We start from the raw sequence: 19,120 nt of genomic DNA, 5'->3' as shown, positions 1-19,120 counted from the left end.
ATCCATGACCCATTTTCCAAACCTAGGTAACTTTTCAAATTAATCCCCTAAATAGAAAGATTAGACTATCCTGATTTCAAAAATATAAAAATCATTAAAAACGGGACTTGATTTCATACCTTTTCAAGCTTGGTAAGTTGTCTTCCTCTCTCCTAGGGTTTCCATAGAAATTTTTTGGAAGATGATTTGAAATTAGAAATTTAATTAACATCTTTTTAATTTTGTGATTTCGAAATTAGTCTTTTGCCTTTTTCTATAATTCTACAGATGAGTCACCAAGAAAAATTTACATACTTTTCTTAATGGTCTAATTAACATATAAGGACCTTAATTTTTTAATTCCATAGCTATTTGATCCTTATAGCTACGAGAATTTAACTTTTGCATTTTATGCGATTTAGTCCTTCTCGTAATTAAGCACTTAATCAATAAAATTTTCATTTCAAAATTTTCAAACATGAATTGCCTATTATAATAAGGGCCATATAATAATGAAATAAAAATAAATTATATTTTTGGGTCAAATTTGTGGTCCCGAAACCACTGCTCCGATTCACTGAAAAATAGGGTGTTACATACAATCTCATAATTTCCTGAATGTAAACTCTTCAAACTATAACATATCATATCAGATTTTTCATGAAGTCACGTGCACGGTTATAAAATAGAATCAATAACAATCGATCTAACATATTCAGATATCGCATATTCTCCATCAATAGAATTATACAGAGGAGTACCAACAAACTTAACAAATACACATCGCACCTGGATAATTCACACACATCAGATTAGCACATTACGTTTTGATAGATTCTATTCACTTGGGTTCAACATAACAGACATACATGTAGATCACACGCCCGTGTGGTCTGCCCGTGTGATTCTAAATCGTAAACGGTGAGTCACACGGCCTAAACACATGCCCATGTCCTTGCCCATGTGACTCGCATAGCTTGGGCACACACCCATGTCATCTACCCGTGTGATTCTAAACCATAAATAGTGAGTTACACGGCCAGGGCACACACCCATGTCCTTGCTTGTGTGGCTCACACGGCCTCGGCACACGCCCATGTCCCTGGCCATGTGGTCCTAAATCATAAACAGTGAGTTACATGGCCTGGATACACGCCCATGTCCTTGCCCGTTTGGCTCATACGGCTTACAACATGGCCTAGCACACAGCTGTGTGGCATCGACAACCCCATTTTTCGGTGTCCAAAATTCACAAAAAATAGGGATTTTCGGTACACGCCTAATACAGATTCGAAGTAGAAACAAAAAGGATGAGGTCTCGTCCCGGCCAATGAATTGGACTAGAAAGACAAGTCAGATCCCGTACAGAATTAACACAACATAACGTAATAAAATAAAATGTCATTTTGAAAAGAAGAAACCAAAACAAAGAGCTAAATATCGAGAACGACTGACAGAAGAAACATAGAAGAAAAAGAAAGAACTAAAATGAAAAGAAAAATCATCAAAGGTTTCTGGAAGGTTTTAAGTAACCAACAGAAACTAACTACCATACAATGAAATTCAAAATAAAATATTTCCTATTGCTTTTGCCAGGATTCGAACACAGGACCAACGAGTATATAGAAGCTTAACCATTGAACTAGCAGACTCTTTCTTGACATCAATTGAGATATTTTAACTTATAAACCCAACATTCAAAGGTAGGGGTTTAAGCAAAATAACAAAATTTTCAGAAATAGGATTCAGACCAAGAACCTCACACACATACCCCGAACACTTAACCATTGAACCAGATCAATTTGCTTGTCATAAATTTCAAAAATCTAAACTCAAAATCGAAGGATGACAACTCTTGATTTCAAAACCCAATTTCTTCTAACCCAGTTTTTAGTATGTTACAACTCTATCTCCTTTAAAAGAATTTTTTCCCTAGCATTCCCGCAGTCTTATCAATTTCTAAACCACAAAAATGATATTGTTCCTATTCACATAGACCACCATGCTGCCACTGTGCAACTCAAGTTTAATGCCAAAAAAATGAATAATATTTCTAACGACTTTTTATTCATTCACGCAAACTATCACAGCAACACATCACAAAATTGCGAAGAATTCTTAGATAGTGGACTCCAATCAATGACTCTCATACTCCTCTTATAGTCTGGAGTTGCTCAAACATAGACTCTTGACCCACAGATTCGAGTTGGGTCTCATTGACCCTTGCTAATCACTAAACACAACTTAGGCACTACAGCGCCCACATTTCTTGACTATCGCCTTAGATTTGAGCGTCCTTATAGATTCAAATATTCTCAGATTGGGCTCATTGCCCCAAGTAGAGGACTCGACTCGAGTCTTTTGGTTATACCCAACATGCACTCCAACAACAAGGCTACATGTACTCATTATATTAATCTACAATTTTAAAATTTTACAAACTAACTTAGGTTTATCAACAATCCAAAGTCTAAAGTTTTAACAGAGGTTTCCACGGTTTTAACTAAAATAGAGTAACCAAACACTACAGTATGTGTTAGATCATTTTACATAGCTAAAGTAGAGATACTTACAGATTGATGTCGGAGTCTTGAATTCTCTATTTATAAACTTGAAAATAATTAAAATCTAAATATCCACTTTTCAGAATTCTCAAATTTCAAAGTCAGTCAGAAGTCTCATTTACTTAAAATATTTTTCAAGAAGAATTTTGAACCAGAAACCACAGCCCGAGTTTTGCAAACATGGCTCTGATACCACTAACTATAACTTATCCAATTTCTACTTAAACTTTCAGGCCAAGTTTGGGGTGTTACACTGTGTATATTTAATGTGGTTGTCGGTGTTGAGAGTGACTACTTTGCAAAATGAAAAGAATTATGGGGACTTGGGTTTATTTGAAGAAAAATGGATTGGGTTAGGTGTATGCATGTGTGTGTTTTTAGGGTTTTGGCTATTGGGTTGTGAATAAAATAAATTGTATTACTGAGCAAGGAGTGCCCATGCCACAATCGGTATTCGATTTCTGAAAAAATCAACAGCCTTCACCACGTTCCTAAAAAATAACACATTAAATGGATTAAATAATAATCTTGTTATTATTCATTTTATTTTCAACCTAAATTTTAATAAAATTAAAAATTAAATAAATTAAAATAAATTTGGGTTGCCTCCCAAAAATCACTTTTGTTTGACGTTGTTAGGTCGACGAACTTAAATGTTATCCATTTAGCTCATTGAGAATTATTTTTTCCATCTCGTACACTTGGACATTCTTATAGAAAGGTTTCAACCTTTTCCCACTGTCCTTGAAGCACTTCTCGGATTCCCCCATCATTGGCGGATTGAGGCGTCTTTGAACTTCTTCGTTCAAGTTTGACTTTTCCTCTATCGAAATTGTTATATATTCTGGAAGCTGTTTGAGCTCTAATTTCGAGGCCTTCATGTGAATGATAGCTTCACATATTGGTTTTTTAATCATCAATAATTTCTTTTGCTTAACATCGAGATCTACACTCCTGCAAGGCACGATTTGTAACTTATCATTTTCAAAATGTAAGTTTTTCAATAGTTCTATTCCATTAACATTAGAGACATTTGTTATTGCATTAAGATGTCCCATATCCTCATAAACATTAAACCTAACCGTTTCACCGTCAAATTCCATGGTGAGTGTTTCACTCCAAACATCAATTTTAGTTCGCGCGGTGCTCAGAAATGGTTTCCCAAGTAGAATGTCAAAAAAATTGACTGGGTCATCATCCTTCATGTTGATAATGTAGAAATATGTTGGAAAAATAAGTTTGTTTACCTTGACAAGAACATCTTCCAGCACTCCTTCTAGATGCACTACTGACCTATTTGCAAGCTAAATGATTACACATGGTTCCTTTAAAGGCTCACATTTAGTATTTTATAAATAAATAAGGGCGTAACATTAATAGATGCACCTAAGTCGCACATAGCTTTTTTAATCCTAACACTACTAATCTTGCAAGATACAGAAAACATACAGTGTTCCTTACATTTAGGTGGTATTTTCTTTTGTAAAATGGCTGAGACATTTTTTTTACACTCACCTTTTCATTGCCTAGGAGCTTCTTCTTACTCGTGTATGATTCTTTTAAGAACTTTGCATATCATGGAATTTGCTTAATCCCATCAAGAAAAGGGATGTTTATTTCTACATTTTGAAAGGTGTCAAGGATCTCCTTCTCTTCTTGCTCCTTTTTGCATTGGACTAGTCTTATAGGAAATGGAGGCGGTATTGCAAATAGCCTTTGACAAGTCAAATCCGTAGTCAACACTGAATCGGGTTTTTATTTTCCTATTTTGGGTTGTGGGTATGAGTTGTGTCATGAGCTGACTCCAAAACTGTTCCACTTCTTAATGTTATAGCACTTGCATTATGTCAAGGATTAGATTTAGTTTGAGATGGAAATTTTTCTTGTGACTCCAATTGACTTACTACAAGCGCAAGCCTACTCATTTATTTATCCAACTCTTGAAGATGTGTTTCCGTCTTCTGTTGGAATTTTCTGCTATTGTTGGCTAACCTTTCCACTATATCTTCTGAGATGATTTTGGAGGCAGTAACTATTGATTCAGAAGTTTCTTTTGTTGGTATGGTTAATTAAATTGAGGATTCGACCCACAACCCATATTTGGATGGTCTTTCCACCCCACATTATAGGTGTTTGAATAGGGGTCGTATCGCCTTTGGGGTCGCCTTGGAAAGTTTCCAACAACGTTCACTTCCTCTGTCGAACCCTCATGCAAGATAGGACATGATTTCGTCGAGTGATCTAGCATAGCACAAATTCTACACAACTAGGCTAGGTTTATTTTATCTGTAAGCAAATTTTGAACAACATTAGTAAGCTTATCAATTTTATTTTTGATGAGTCACTAAACTAACTAAAATCAGGACAAAGGCAAGTGCACCTATCGAATAATAGTATAGCTATGGTGAGTCAGGAATATTGTATCCACGAGGGCTAAAAGTACTAGTAATTACTATTTTTTTATTATCTAGCCTATAAATTAAAGGGGATGTTTTTAATCAAGTTTATCTAAACTAATTATTAAGAATGTGATAGAGAATAGAATGAGAAAATACTTGAATATAACTAAAGAGAAACACACTACCTAGGAAAGAATCCACCTAGACTTCACTTATTATTCTGAATCTGAATTAGACGATTTATTCACTTGTGCTTTGATTAGTGGAAATCCCTAAACTATGTTAATATTTCTTTCTAGAGTAAGAAAAACTGACTCTAGTTTGATTAATTGAAATCTCTTTCTAATTAAAACCCCTATTGGTTAATTACCTCGATCTATAAATTCCCCTATTAGATTTGGCTCTAATCCAGTGGATTTATGTTGTCCTATTTCTAGGATTGCATGCAACTCCAATCAATTATGCCAGATCTACTCTTAAGTAGTGACTTTTGCTCCACTGAAATAAGCACATCACACTTGAATTAATATCCTAAAAATATTAAAAATACAAGAATCACGTATTTATCATATAATCCAGAAAGTCAAATAATAAGATCTATCATAGGTTTCATCTTCCCTAGGTATCTAGGGAATTTAGCTCATAAACTGGGAGGGAAACATCTCAAAATTAGAAGAACAACAAGACATAAGAAACCCAATAAAACTTTGAAGGAAATTTGACTGGAGATCTTCAATCTTGAAGGAGATTTGCTTCTGAGTTGATTTCGATGGTCTTCGAGTAATTTCTTTGTTCTATTTTGCGTGCTCCCTTTAGTCCTCTTCTAATATGTATTTATAAACTTTAGAACGCTCAGAAACCTTAAAATTTTAGTTTTTCCACGTAAAAGAGAATCAGGGTTCGAAATCGACATGAGCTGGCACATGGGCGAGTGGCTAGCCCGTGTGGCTCAAACGGGCGTGTGCCCAGCCCGTGTAGAAGTTCCCAGGCCGTGTGGTTCCTGAAGATAGCTCTTTTTGTCTGATTTTGGCCCCTTTTTTGCTTCTTTCATTTCCCTATTCTCAGCTAAGTATGAAACATAAATTTAAAGGATTAGGAGCATCAAATTCACTAATTCACATAATAAATCATCCAAAAACATGCCAAGCATGGGATTAAAACATGTTACGTTTATGGTTTATCAAATATCCCCACACTTAAGTGTTTGCTTGTCCTCACGCAAAATCCTCGACTCATAATTAAAATTAAACTTTCTCAATTCATAATTCTCATCAATAATGTTTTATCGTAATTCACAAATAATCATACATTGATAATTCAACTAAAAAAGCATTAAAGATTCAAACAATCCAAGTCGAGCATTTTTAAATCATGAAAATGTAGGTATTTCCCTTTATCTAAGTAATTACCTTTAATTCAAAACTAACAAGAATTGACATCCTCGCTAAAGATTAACTCAAATCACTCAAAGTGTTTAAGGTTCAAAAATAAACACTCAATAGTCAAACATGAAAAGTCATTACCATAGGCTTGCATGAAAATCAAATCTCCACCACTATAAAATGAGATGATACACAATTCAAAAGGCCTTTAAAAGGTTATAATGGGGCTTAGGTTAAAGGTGTGGAGAAAGGCTGACAAAGAGGGTTAGAATCGAGATCGAATTGATAAATTGCCAAACTAGAAAAAAACTAATGCTGAATAATTACATCAATTGAAAACTTATCAAGAATAACACGAACTTCTTCTCAAAATATGAATTTAACTGTTCAAGTTCAATCAACATGGAACTACGTAATAATCAATAAATATGTATATATATATTTTATTTTTATTTTTTTGAGAACAATGGATAATAAGAAATGACTTAACAACTGAAACAAAAGAATATAGTTAGGCAACTAACCAAATCAAATCTCGACAAAAAGGGAGTCAATCAAACGGGAACAATTCTCAACAAATCAAAAATGAGTTATGGGTTAACATTAATGGGTAAATCAAGAAACAATGTGTTAGGCTCAAAGGGGTTTACTAAAGGTTAATTAAGTGGGTAGGCTTTTTATAGGACAAGTGGGTTAAGACCTAAGTGCCTTTATCATCTCAGTATATGAAATCAAATCTGTGGTCTCAACATGCATAATAGAATCAAGTTTTAAAATAACCAATCAATATTAACACACTCATAACCAAAAATAACATGAGCAAAAAAAATGTATGCTCTAAAGGCTCGAAATCTCACAAAAAATTATGGTTTTTGATATCAATCTTGCAAATCTCAAACTTCAAGGTAATATCTCAATACAGGGAAACAACCTAAAATTTTTAATTTTGAAAATAGACTTTTAATGCTTGGTTCTCTCATGTCTTAAATTTTAAATATTCAATTCACAAATGTCTATGAATTTAATCTAAAACATATCAATGATAATCACAAATCGATAAGAATTCATTCTAATAGTAATATGAGAGAATCACTTGAACGCAAGAAATAATTCAGGGATTTTCTAATAATCATATAAATAACCTCCCCACACTTAATATGTACATTGTCCTCAATGTACAAACAAAAATAATCACCGTAGAAATAGAATATCATAAGATAGGGAGAGAATTGAAACTGCCTTGAATATTGTATGAAATCCCCAGAATAGTGAAAAGTGGAATTGTTGGCGAATCTTAAAAGTAGTGCATGATTCTAAGCAACTAATAAGAAAATAAACACAAATGTGGAAGAAGATTAAAGGGTTACTTGATTAGAAACAATCATAATAAATAAAAATATAGTTCAAAATATAAAAACAAATGTCTAAGAAAATAACAATAAACATAAAAATAGAAAAAAAAATAAAAATAAAATAAAATAAATAGACTCAATGGTCCTCATCATCAGACACTTCTATATTGTGAGTCGTCGATGATGGAGAGGAGATATGAAAATGCTGATAGATCTTCTATAATGTCGTATCAAGATTGTCAAACCTCTGAGCGCAGTACTGCTCAAAGCGAGTGAGCCATTCTGAAATGTCCTATGAAGTAGGAGCAGTAGGAATATAGCAGTGTCTCAAAGGTGGAGGCTGTGGTGGTCCTCATGATAGGGAAGAACATCATTAGTGAAGTCCTCGGGTTCATTCTGAGCATCAAAATGAAATAATTGATACTGAGGAGGGTCTACTCCACAACGTCACTCGATCATCCTCATGTGTATCATGCTCGAGATTTCTTGAAGGGACATCTAGCCTACTAGTGTGAGTGTTGAGCACTCCTTCGATGTGTCTAAAAGACCGAAGTGTCGAGCGAGGTGAGTCACATAATGGCCTAAATTGATGGGGCCCTTCCTGTAGCAGTCAATCTGATGGCGAAAGGCTAACACAATGAAGTACGCCATGTCAAAGATATGCCTGGTGGCAATGCTCCATAAGAAATAGGCATCATGAGTGCTAACAACTCCAGTGCTCTCCCTCCTACCAGTCAGCATGTGTGCTAATAGTGCGTGAATGTACCGTAAGGCTAGAGGAAGAGAGGTCACTTTCAAGCGACTCGCGTCATATGGTGTTTGACTTGCCATAAGCTCAGTCCAAAAATGAGTTATAGAGTAATATATGTGTAGATGAAGTCAAAGGAAGTGCTTGGCGCCCACAAATTCCTTTATGTAAAGTCCCATAACAGCACTGAACTCAGGGATGCTCATATGTCGCACCAAACCACTAAGTCGAAAAGTAAGGGTACCTGGCTAGTCATGAGTCGTCATAACCTGTTGTACCAGAAACCTCACGCAGAACTCTAAGGTAAGCCCATGTAGGTGGGCTCAATGATGGAGAAAAATCTGTCCCATGGAGTTGTGGTAATGAAGGCGCAAACATCATCAGCAAGGCGAACCTGCTCCAACACGGCCCAATCAATATAGCAACATAGGCCGGGTGTTCGTACGTGAAGGAACTTATATAAATCCTCCTGGGGGGCCATAGAAAATCAGAGATAAGGGTGACTGGCCTCGACGAAAGTGCCCGAAGAGGAGGTCCCACCATGGGTCTTCCGTTTTTTGAAGCAGGGACGGCGATTTTAGATTTATCGCATGTGTTCATCATAATGTACCTGCAATAAAGCGATCAAATAAATTTAATTTGACGAACCAACAAAAGAGAAATAAGCTATGAGAATATCAAAATCTAAGTTAAGCTCAACAATTAGACTAATAAAGAAATGGACTTTGAGCATAATAAAACTAAAAAACAGCATGCTACTACTAATCAAAAACTAATAATGAGCAATAATAATCATAAAGAAGTAGACTAGCAAGAATAATATAAAAATAGCAGTAAGAAACAAGTAAGAATAATATATAATATATCTAATACTAATAAGAATAAGCATGAGAATGATAGCTATCTAATCTAACTATATTAAATAGGTTTAATATCATCAACTAAGGAAAATAAGAAAAATACTAACATAGAAAACTAAAGAACATAAATTGAAAAATAAAAAAAAGGAATAAACTAAAACTAAAATAAATAAACAAATAAATAAGATAAAGAAAAGGGTAAAAGAGGACAAAACAGATGATAGGATATTGGTGGTGGTCGAAGTGAGGGGCGTGATCGGCTTTGGTCAAGCGCGTGGGGGTGCGATGGATGTACAACTGGGGTTGGAGAGGGTGAGAGGGGTCGGGGTGATGGTGGGAAGAAATAAAGGGAAAAGGAAGGAAAAATGAGAAGAGGAGTTGTTGTGGTGGCGCGGGAAAGAAAAAGAAAAGGGAAAAAGAAAGGGAAAGGTCTGGTGCGGGTGATGATAGAGCGGCGTGGGGGTGCTCAGTGGCCATGGGTTATGTATGGAGGTTGAAGGCTGGTGGTCGTGGTGGTTTGGTCAAGGGAAAAGGAAGGAAGGGAGGTACAATGGTCGAGGTCGACGGGGTGGGGGAACGAAAGGGAAAGAAAAGGAGACTATAGTGGCCGAATTATAGAGGTTAAGGGAGACTGGTGGCTAGGTTTGAAAAGAGGGGAAAGAAGACAAAAGTAAAAGAAAAAGTTAGGGTTTGGGGTTTTAAAGGAAGACACAATCGTGTAAGGCCCATATTGGGCCACATGGCCATGTCACACACCTGTGTGGCCTCTGTTCAGCCCATGTGCGATTAATAAAATAAGTCTAGTCTTCACACGACCGTGTTCAATCTCCTTCACTTCTCTCATGCCCATGTGACCTCCCACTCACCCGTATGGCTTGGTCATGTGTCTTACCCATGTAACTCTTTGACTTGTTTTAAATTGGAAAAAATTAGCTCTAGGTTTTACACGGCCTAGGATACACTCGTGTGTCCTAGCCGTGTGGACTACTTTAGGCCGTGTCTTTGTCGATTTTTGGAAAAATTAATTTCCAGGCTTCACATAGCCAAGGAAATGCCCGTGTGTCCAGGCTGTATGGGTTACATGGCCGTGTCGCCAGGTCGTGTAACTCACTGTCGATTTCTTTGAAAATTTAAAACTAAATCTAAAAATTCTACATGGCCAAGGACACACCTATGTGTCTAGGCCGTGTGGGTTTTTACATTTTTTTATTAATTTTTTTAAAAAAATACCATTAGATAAAATTAAGAAATTATCAATGTTAATGCTCGAGTTGCCACTCGAGAAGTTCTTATTTAAAGTTTGAGCTCAACTTACCTCGTATTTGCACGATCATGGTGGTTTGCGGAGTCAAGACTCCTCTTTCTCGCTATCAATTCTTTCATTAAAATAAGGTTTGAGTCGAGTAATATTTACCTTAAAAGTACCGAATTCAGAATGATTTACTCGACTGTACCGTATGGGAAGACATTAGGTACTGTAAAAGGAGTTGCTTTGTTTGTAATAAGCTCTAAACTGGTATTTCTAGGGTCCGTTTTATATAGCAATACTTGATCCCCAACCTTAAATTGGTTTTTTCCATCCTTATGCTCGTCATAGTGTCACCTTGGTTCTACATCGTGTATTCTCGGTTTTTCAAGGACATGTGTCCTCCATTCATCTAGTTCATCGATTTGTAGCATTCGTTCTTCATTAGTTGTTCTGTTTTTGTCACATAAGCAGGACCATGGCTTTATCACATTGTTTCGAGGGATTTCTTGTAAAGAAGATTGAGCGATAAAGTTACTTTCATTAACAGAACTCATTTAATCATCTCGATTACTAGATATCTTAGCAAAATCACGAGCTTGGAGAGTGATTGTATCATCACCTACACGAAGTATCAATTCACCTGTTCCAACATCAATTATAGTTCTAATAGTTTCAAAAAAGGGCCAACCTAGAATTAAAGGTAAGTCACTATCCTTATCCATGTCTAAAACAACAAAATCAACTAGGAATATGAATTTATCAATTTTAAATGAGTACGTCTTCAACAATACCCCTAGGAAATCTAATGGTTTTATCTGCTAATTGAATACTCATCCTAGTTTGTTTGGGTTTCCCAAGACCTAGTTACTTAAACATTTTGTAGGGCATGACGTTAATACTCGCCCATAAATCAGCTAAAGCATTATTAACATTTAAACTACCAACTAAACAAGGAATAGTAAAACTCACTAGATCTTTCAACTTATTGGGTAGTTTATTCTATAAGATAGCTGAGTAAACTGCATTTAGCTCTACGTGTGACGAATCATCTAACTTCCGTTTGTTTACCAAAAGCTCCTTTAGAAATTTAACTGAATTGGGCATCTGCAAAAGAGCTTCAACAAATGGTAAGTTAATATGCAACTTTTTCAAAAGTTAAAGAAATTTACCAACTTGTTCGTTTGTTTGGTCTTTCTTTGTTGCATTTGGATATGACACACAAGGTTTATACTCCCTACTTGCCAGTTTTTGCTCACTGTAGCTCACCTCAACCTTACCTTGACTTACCATACTTTCTTGCCTTAGTTCTGGTTCCGGTTCAACTAACCCTTCTTCATCTCGAACCTTAATTGCATGAAGCTACTCTCTTGGGTTAGTTTCGGTGTTACTAGGCAAGCTACCTTGTGGTCTTTCTGAAATCAGCTTAGCAAGCTGACCTATTTGATTCTCGAGCCCTTGAATCGATGCTTGTTGATTTCTAAGTACTGTTTCGGTGTTTTGGAAGCGGGTTTCTGACACCGAAATGAATTTTGTCAGAATCTCCTTAAGGTTTAGCTTTTTTTCTTGTTGGTAAGGTGGTTGAAAGCCTGAAGGGGGTTGTGGTCTTTGGTTTTTTTGACCACCCTAAGAAAAATTGGGATGGTTCCTCAAACCTGCATTATAAGTGTTACTGTATGGATTATTCTGAGGTTTAGAATTATCACCCATATAGTTGATTTGTTTGTTCTTTGTGCTAGGGTTGTAGGATAGACATTTTGGATTGTTTATCCCTCCTCCATTTGCGTCACATTGCATCACAAGATGTACCTATGTAGAACCATATAAACCATCAATCTTTTTATTTAAAAGTTCTACCTGATTTGATAACATGGTGACCGCATCTATGTTGAAAACACTAGCTACTTTCATCTACTTCGTTCTCATGACTTGCCATTGATAATTATTTAGTGACATCTCCTCTATAAACTCATAAGCCCCTTCAGGCATTTTATTACTCAGAGTCCCACCGACAGCTGCATCGATCAATTGCCTAGTTGAGGGGTTCAAACCGTAGTAGAAAGTTTGAACTTGTAACTATAGAGGTAACCCATGGTGAGGGCACCTTCTCAATAAGTCCTTATACCTCTCTCATGAATCATATAGAGTCTCTAAATCCATTTGCACGAAGGACGAGATATCATTCCTCAACTTAGCTATCTTAGTAAGTGGGAAATACTTCAATAAGAACTTTTCGGTCATTTGCTCCCATGTAGTGATAGAACCTCGTGGTAGGGAGTTCAACCACTATTTAGCCTTATTTCTCAATGAGAAGGGAAACAACTATAGCCAAATGGCATCATCAAAAATGTCATTTATCTTGAAAGTGTCACAGAATTCCAAAAAGTTAGCCAAATGAGTATTTCGATTTTCATCTTGCAACCTATCAAACTGAACAAATTGTCGAATCATTTGAATGGTGTTCGGCTTCATTTTGAAGTTATTCGCAACAATAGCAGGTCTCACAATACTCGATTCAGCCCCAATTAAATTAGGCCTGGCATAATTGTACATAGTACGAGGAACAGGATTCGGATTTGCCAGATTCGCAACGACCATAGGAGGTAGCTGATTATTTTGATTTTCAGCCATCTCCTCAGTGATAATTATCACTCACTCTTGCTCTTCCACTATACTTTGTCGACTCTGTCTTACTTCTCTACGATTTCTGTGAGCTATGCTTTCAATCTCACTGTCGAATACTAAAGGTCCTGACGGGTTTCTTTTAGTCATAAACCAAAAGAACCTGCTAGAAGCAAACAAAAGAAAAATTAGAAAACAAAAATTATACTTAAAACAAAAATAAAATGCAATAAAAGTAAAAATGGCTAAATTAATAAAAATTTAGTGTTCCTAATATCTTAGTCCCCGACACAGAGCCAAAAACTTGATGAGCCACTAAACTAACTAAAATCACGACAATGGCAAGTGCACTTATCAAATAATAGTATAGCTATGGTGAGTCGGGAATATCGTATCCAGGAGGACTAAAAGTTCTAGTAATTACTATCTTTTTATTAACTAGCCTATAAATTAAATGGGATGTTTTTAATCTAAATTTAACTAAACTAATTATTAAGAACACGATAGAGAATAGAATGACAAAATACTTGAATATAACTAAAAAGAAAGACAATACCCAGGAAAGAATCCACATAGATTTCACTTATTATGTTAATTATGCCAGATCTACTCTTGAATTAATCAACCTAAAGTCAGTTGGTCTTACTCTTGAAAGAGATATTAACATAATTTAGGATTCTTTCCTAAAGTCAGTTGGTCTTACTCTAGTCAATTATGCCAGATCTACTCTTAAACACAGACTTTTGCTCCACTGAAATAAGCACATCACACTTGAATTAATATCCTGAAAATATTAAAGTAAGAAATAAGCATACATAATTGAGAACAAGAATCAAGTATTTATCATATAATCCAAAAAATCAAATAATAAGATCCATCATAGGTTTCATCTTCCCTAGGTATCTAGGGAATTTAGTTTATAATCTGGGAGGGAAACATCTTAAAATTAGAATAACAACAAGACATAAGAAACCTAATAAAACTTCGAAGGAAGGTTGACTGAGGATCTTTAATCTTGAAGGAGATCTGCTTCTGAATTAATTCCGACGACGTTCTTCGAGTAATTTCTTTGTTCTATTCTATGTGTTCCCTTTAGTCCTCTTCTAATATGTATTTATAAAGTTTAGAATGCTCAAAAACCCTAAAATTTTTATTTTTTCGCATAAAAGAGAAGCAGGGTTCGAAATCGACACGGGTTGGGACATGGCCGTGTGGCCAGCCCGTGGGCTCATACGGGCGTGTGCCCTGGCCATGTGGTTCTTGAAGATAGCTCTTTTGTCTAATTTTGGCCCGTTTTTCGCTCCTTTCACTTTCCTATGCTCACCTAAGTATAGAAACATAAATTTAAAGGATTAGGAGCATCATATTCACTAATTCACATAATAAATCGTCCAAAAACATGCCAAACATGGGATTAAAACATGTTACTTTTATCGTTTATTAATTTTCTAGAGATAGAAAACTTAACCCATGAACCTATCTCGTGGGTTCTGTAACCGGTGGGAATTATTGAAAGTTCGCAACCATAGTCAAAATTAACCCCCTTGCTCACTGAAGCGTCATATTAACAACTACCCCTCTGCTAGTAGCATCTATCATTTTCATTTTCATTAAGAGTAACCCCTCATAGAAATACTGAAGGAGTGACTGTTTAGTCAGGCCATGCTATGGGTAACTTGCACACAATTTTTTGTACCACTCCCAGTAATCATAGAGTAATTCAATCTCCTTTTGCTAAATTACTACAATGACTCTCCATAATTCGGTTGCTCGATCTGCTGGAAACAACCTGTCAATAAATAAACGAGATATGTCAAACCATGTATTGATAGATCTTAAAGGTAAATAAAATAGTCATTCTCTAACAAAGTCATCTAACGAGAAATTAAAAGCACGAAGTTTAATTTGATCATCAGTTACTCCCTGAGGTTTCTTGCTTGTGCAAACAATATGAAATTCCTTGAGATAGGTATGCAGATTTTCATTTTGTAATCTACAAAAGGGTCGATTTCAACTTGAATGGCATTCCTCCCGCCAAATAAGTTATACATAGGGACTATTGTTCATCTAGGGCTATGCGAGTTGACGTATATTTTGCTCTGCCATCTCATCTGGTTCATCGAATGAGAAAATGTCCTCGGTGTAAGATATAGTTTTGAGCTCAATATGGTCGTTTACTATGTAGAATGCCTTCTCTTTGCATTTTTAGGGCCAATTTTTCTATTTATGGTTCAAATTTTGGAGACCCCGATTCTGATTTGGTCATAAGGAAAATAAAAAATAATTAGAAAAATATTTCCAATCCTTGACAACGGTGCCAAAATTTGATAGGCATCAAAACCACGAAATAAAAATAATTCCTACAAAATTAAGTTTAAATAGTAGTAAAGAGTAGTAGGGTCAATTCTATAGGGATTTTGTAAACAGAGTTATAAAGCATTAGCCCTAGACTCGGTGGATTCTAGTTTTTGAATCAATCCATGAAAATTAGTTTTCTCCTCCAAACAATAAGCTGGTAATAGCGGCTAAGAACGTCTTAACTGCTAATTCTTCCTCTCATAGTTGATCCCCTTACGCCCTGCAAACCAACCCTTACCAATTGTCTAACTATGATACACGCGTTTGCAATACAAGACTCCGAAAGCCTTACGTTCTGAAGAACCCAACTCAGATTAACAGCCTCAACCGCGTAAGGGCATTTAAATCCAATCACAATCTCCCTTAACTTGTTTGCAGAAATTCGAATACAACACGGCCGACTCATCTTTCCAACCATACGTAAACAACTCCAACCCAACCCACTTTTTGAATTGAAATCGAGTTAACTTTAAGTGATGAATTTTTCAATCCCGATATTCTAGAGAGATGGTGAATACCGATTTGAAGGATTTTTAGTGCGGATACAATTTCTTACAATTCTTGACCGAAAAGAATACCAACCTAAAGTTAATTTTAATTTAGTGAAGCATGAAATTTATCATGCTTTGTTGGTTGTGAAAGTGGATTTAATGGTAATGGAGAAAGATGGAAAGAGGAAGAGACTTAGGAAATAATTAAACAAATTTGCTAAGAAAAAACAAATGAAATGATAGTGGCAGTATGCTTACTGATGCAGGAAATGGAAAGAATAAAAAAGACAATTTTAATTTAATTCTAGCTAATTAAGGTGTGATTTTTCAAGTGTATCATACCATCTATTTATACATAAACCATATACTAAAATTAGGCTAGTTCCACATGACCACTAGTTACATGAAATAATATCATATTTTTATTTTTTAAATTGGCTTATACAAGGTCAAAAATCTAGCCAGCCCCACAAATGTCCCAAATTTACGATTCAGCCCCTCTATTATTTCCTATTTTTCAATTTAATCCCCTTTTTGCTTATCTTTGATTTACAGCATTTGAATTTCATTCCTGAAAATATTTAAACATAAAATTCACGAATTAACAGGAAATAATTCAGGAACAAGTTGATTTGAGCACGTAAAATATGCAAAATAAATATGCCATCAATAGATTTGGTAGAGGACAATCAATAATTATGTTTGATGGGACGTGTTCTGATAGGTAGCATGGTTCATTTCCTGTCAATGAGGAATACCTTGGTTGATTTATGGCATCCATTGGGAGGGGTTACTGTAACAATAATAGGAGAGAAGAGAAGTTTTTTCTATTTCTACTATGAAATAGGCATAAAAAAGATTCTTGACTGTACACCATGGTTTTTTAACCTGCATCTTATCATCTTGCATCGATTAGAATTGGGAGAAGATTTGCTACAATTTTTGTTGTTCCTTTCATAACTTTGGGTACAAATTCTTAATTTACCGGTAGGGGTGATATCGGAAGGATCGACACATCAATTTGGCAATTTATTGGCCAATTTCTTCAATATGATATAACTTTGGTGACAAGGGGAATAATGAGAATATGCGAATCAGGGTGAGATTGGATATCTGAGTGCTTTTGAAATGGAAGAATAAAATAACATTAGATTAGAATCGATCGATGTATGTTGTTTTTAGTATGAAAAGTTAACATTGTTCTATTTCCTATGTGGAAAGTTGGGACACAAAGAAGGATTTTGTCCCGTAAAGGTGATGCTAGGATCACATGAAGTGGATTTCGAGTGGGATATCTCTTTGAGAGCACCGTAATGAAGTGCAACGCCAGAAGCAAGAAAATGGTTACAGGATGAGAATTGGGGTGCTACTTAGATAATTGGTAGTATAATCAGAATGGATTTGGATAGACATATTAATGGAGTGAATATGAGAGTCATCCAAATACAAAATCCTTATTTGACTAAGGGAGGGAGGGAAGGAATAATAACTGGGCTGGATTTAATTGATCAGGGGACTTAGGATCTAATCTAGAAGATAGCCCAATTAAGGCAATAGATGGGACAAAATGAAAATGAATACATGAAAAGAATTCGAGTGTTTCTTGTAATTGGTGATTCATTAGGTTCAAGATTTAATTTTGAGATATCAACGAGTACTGAGAAGTAGACCAATCGGATGAAATAAAAATTTGAAGTTGGAATGTTCATGGTTTGGGAAGCCATGGTCAATTACTCGTCTCAAAATTAAATTGAGGCAAACACAACCCAAATTTTGTTTCTTATGAAGACAAAAATAAGTGCGAAAAGAATGGAACGAGTTAGAATGAAGTGTGGGTTCATAAATGGTATTGATATGGGAGCATACAGATCTTGAAAGGGATTATTTTTTAGATGGAAAAGGTATTGTACTATTTAGTTGAGGAATATCTCTCATTCGTATATTGATATGGAGTTACAGGAGGAGGATGGAAGGACATCATGGAGGTTCACATGATTCTATTGATCACCAGAAGAACAAAGGAGAGGAGAGTCATGAAATATTTTAAGACAATTGGGAGAAACCAAACTTTACCATGGTTGGTGATAGATGATTTCAATGAAATAATGTTCTCTTTTGAGAAAAAAGGGGGCAGATTACGTAATGAAAAAAAATATCTGGGGAGATTTCGTTAAACGCTTAAGGAATGTGAACTTAGTGATTTGGGTTTTATGGGTTAATGGTTTACATGGGACAGAGGGTGATTACCAGAAAACAATGTAAGAGAATGACTTGACTGAGGAGTTGTTAATTCAGCATGGTGGGAACTTTTTTTTGGGATACTTTGTTAAGCATCTACCTTAAGCTTTTTAGAATTACTGTCCAATACTAGTTAAGGTGGTGGATAGGGATATAGGTTGATCAGCAAGGAGAGAGTCGCAAGTTTGTTTCAGTGAGGATTGGATTCTTGAGGAAAATTGTGAATGTTAGATAAGAAATTTTTGGAAGTAAAACAAGAAAGAAATTCATACTAAGCTAGTCGAGCTAGGATCTAACTTGGCAGGTTGGATGAGACAGAATTATATAAAGAGGAAACACATTATGTCTACTTTGACTTCATGGTTCAATACATTGTATTTGGCTGATCTTGATGACGAAATACTAATTGAAATGAAAAAGGTTAAATTGGCCCTTAAAATGGAAACAGATAAAGAAGAACTATTTTGAGAGCAACGAGCACGTGCAAACTAGCTTCAATATCATAATAGAAACATGACATATTTCCATAATTTTGTGACTATATCGAAAAAATAAAAATACTATAAAAGGATTGAGTGATAGGAATGGTGATTGGGTGGATGGGGAAAAGGAGATGGCTATGGTTGCATCAAGAATATTTTGAGGAACTATTTACAGCTTCATCAGTAAGTGATTGTAAGCATGTTTTATCTAGTATTCAACCATGTATATTGGAGAATATGAACGAGGAACTTTTGGCATAATTTCAAGCAGAAGAGATAACAGAGACAGTAAAAAGCATTACGCCTTTAAAGTCCTTAGGTATGGATGGATTTCCTAATCTTTTTTATCAAAATTATTGACACATTATTGGGGGGAAGTCACTCAATATTGTATTGATG

At 35.5% G+C, this 19,120-nt stretch overlaps 1 non-coding gene across 1 annotated transcript; it reads left to right on the top strand.

Moving 5' to 3' along the window:
• The first annotated feature begins 12,616 nt into the window (after nt 1-12,616).
• Nucleotides 12,617-12,723, top strand: LOC128296172 (small nucleolar RNA R71). The gene has a single exon (XR_008286720.1). It is a non-coding gene; the product is annotated as a small nucleolar RNA R71 (small nucleolar RNA).
• Nucleotides 12,724-19,120: the final 6,397 nt, after the last annotated feature.

This window comes from Gossypium arboreum, chromosome 7 (assembly GCF_025698485.1).
Source record: "Gossypium arboreum isolate Shixiya-1 chromosome 7, ASM2569848v2, whole genome shotgun sequence".
In the NCBI taxonomy this organism is placed as follows: Eukaryota; Viridiplantae; Streptophyta; class Magnoliopsida; order Malvales; family Malvaceae; genus Gossypium; species Gossypium arboreum.
The sequence above is the reverse complement of the archived record's forward strand: the minus strand, read 5'-3'. Positions and strand labels throughout refer to the sequence as shown.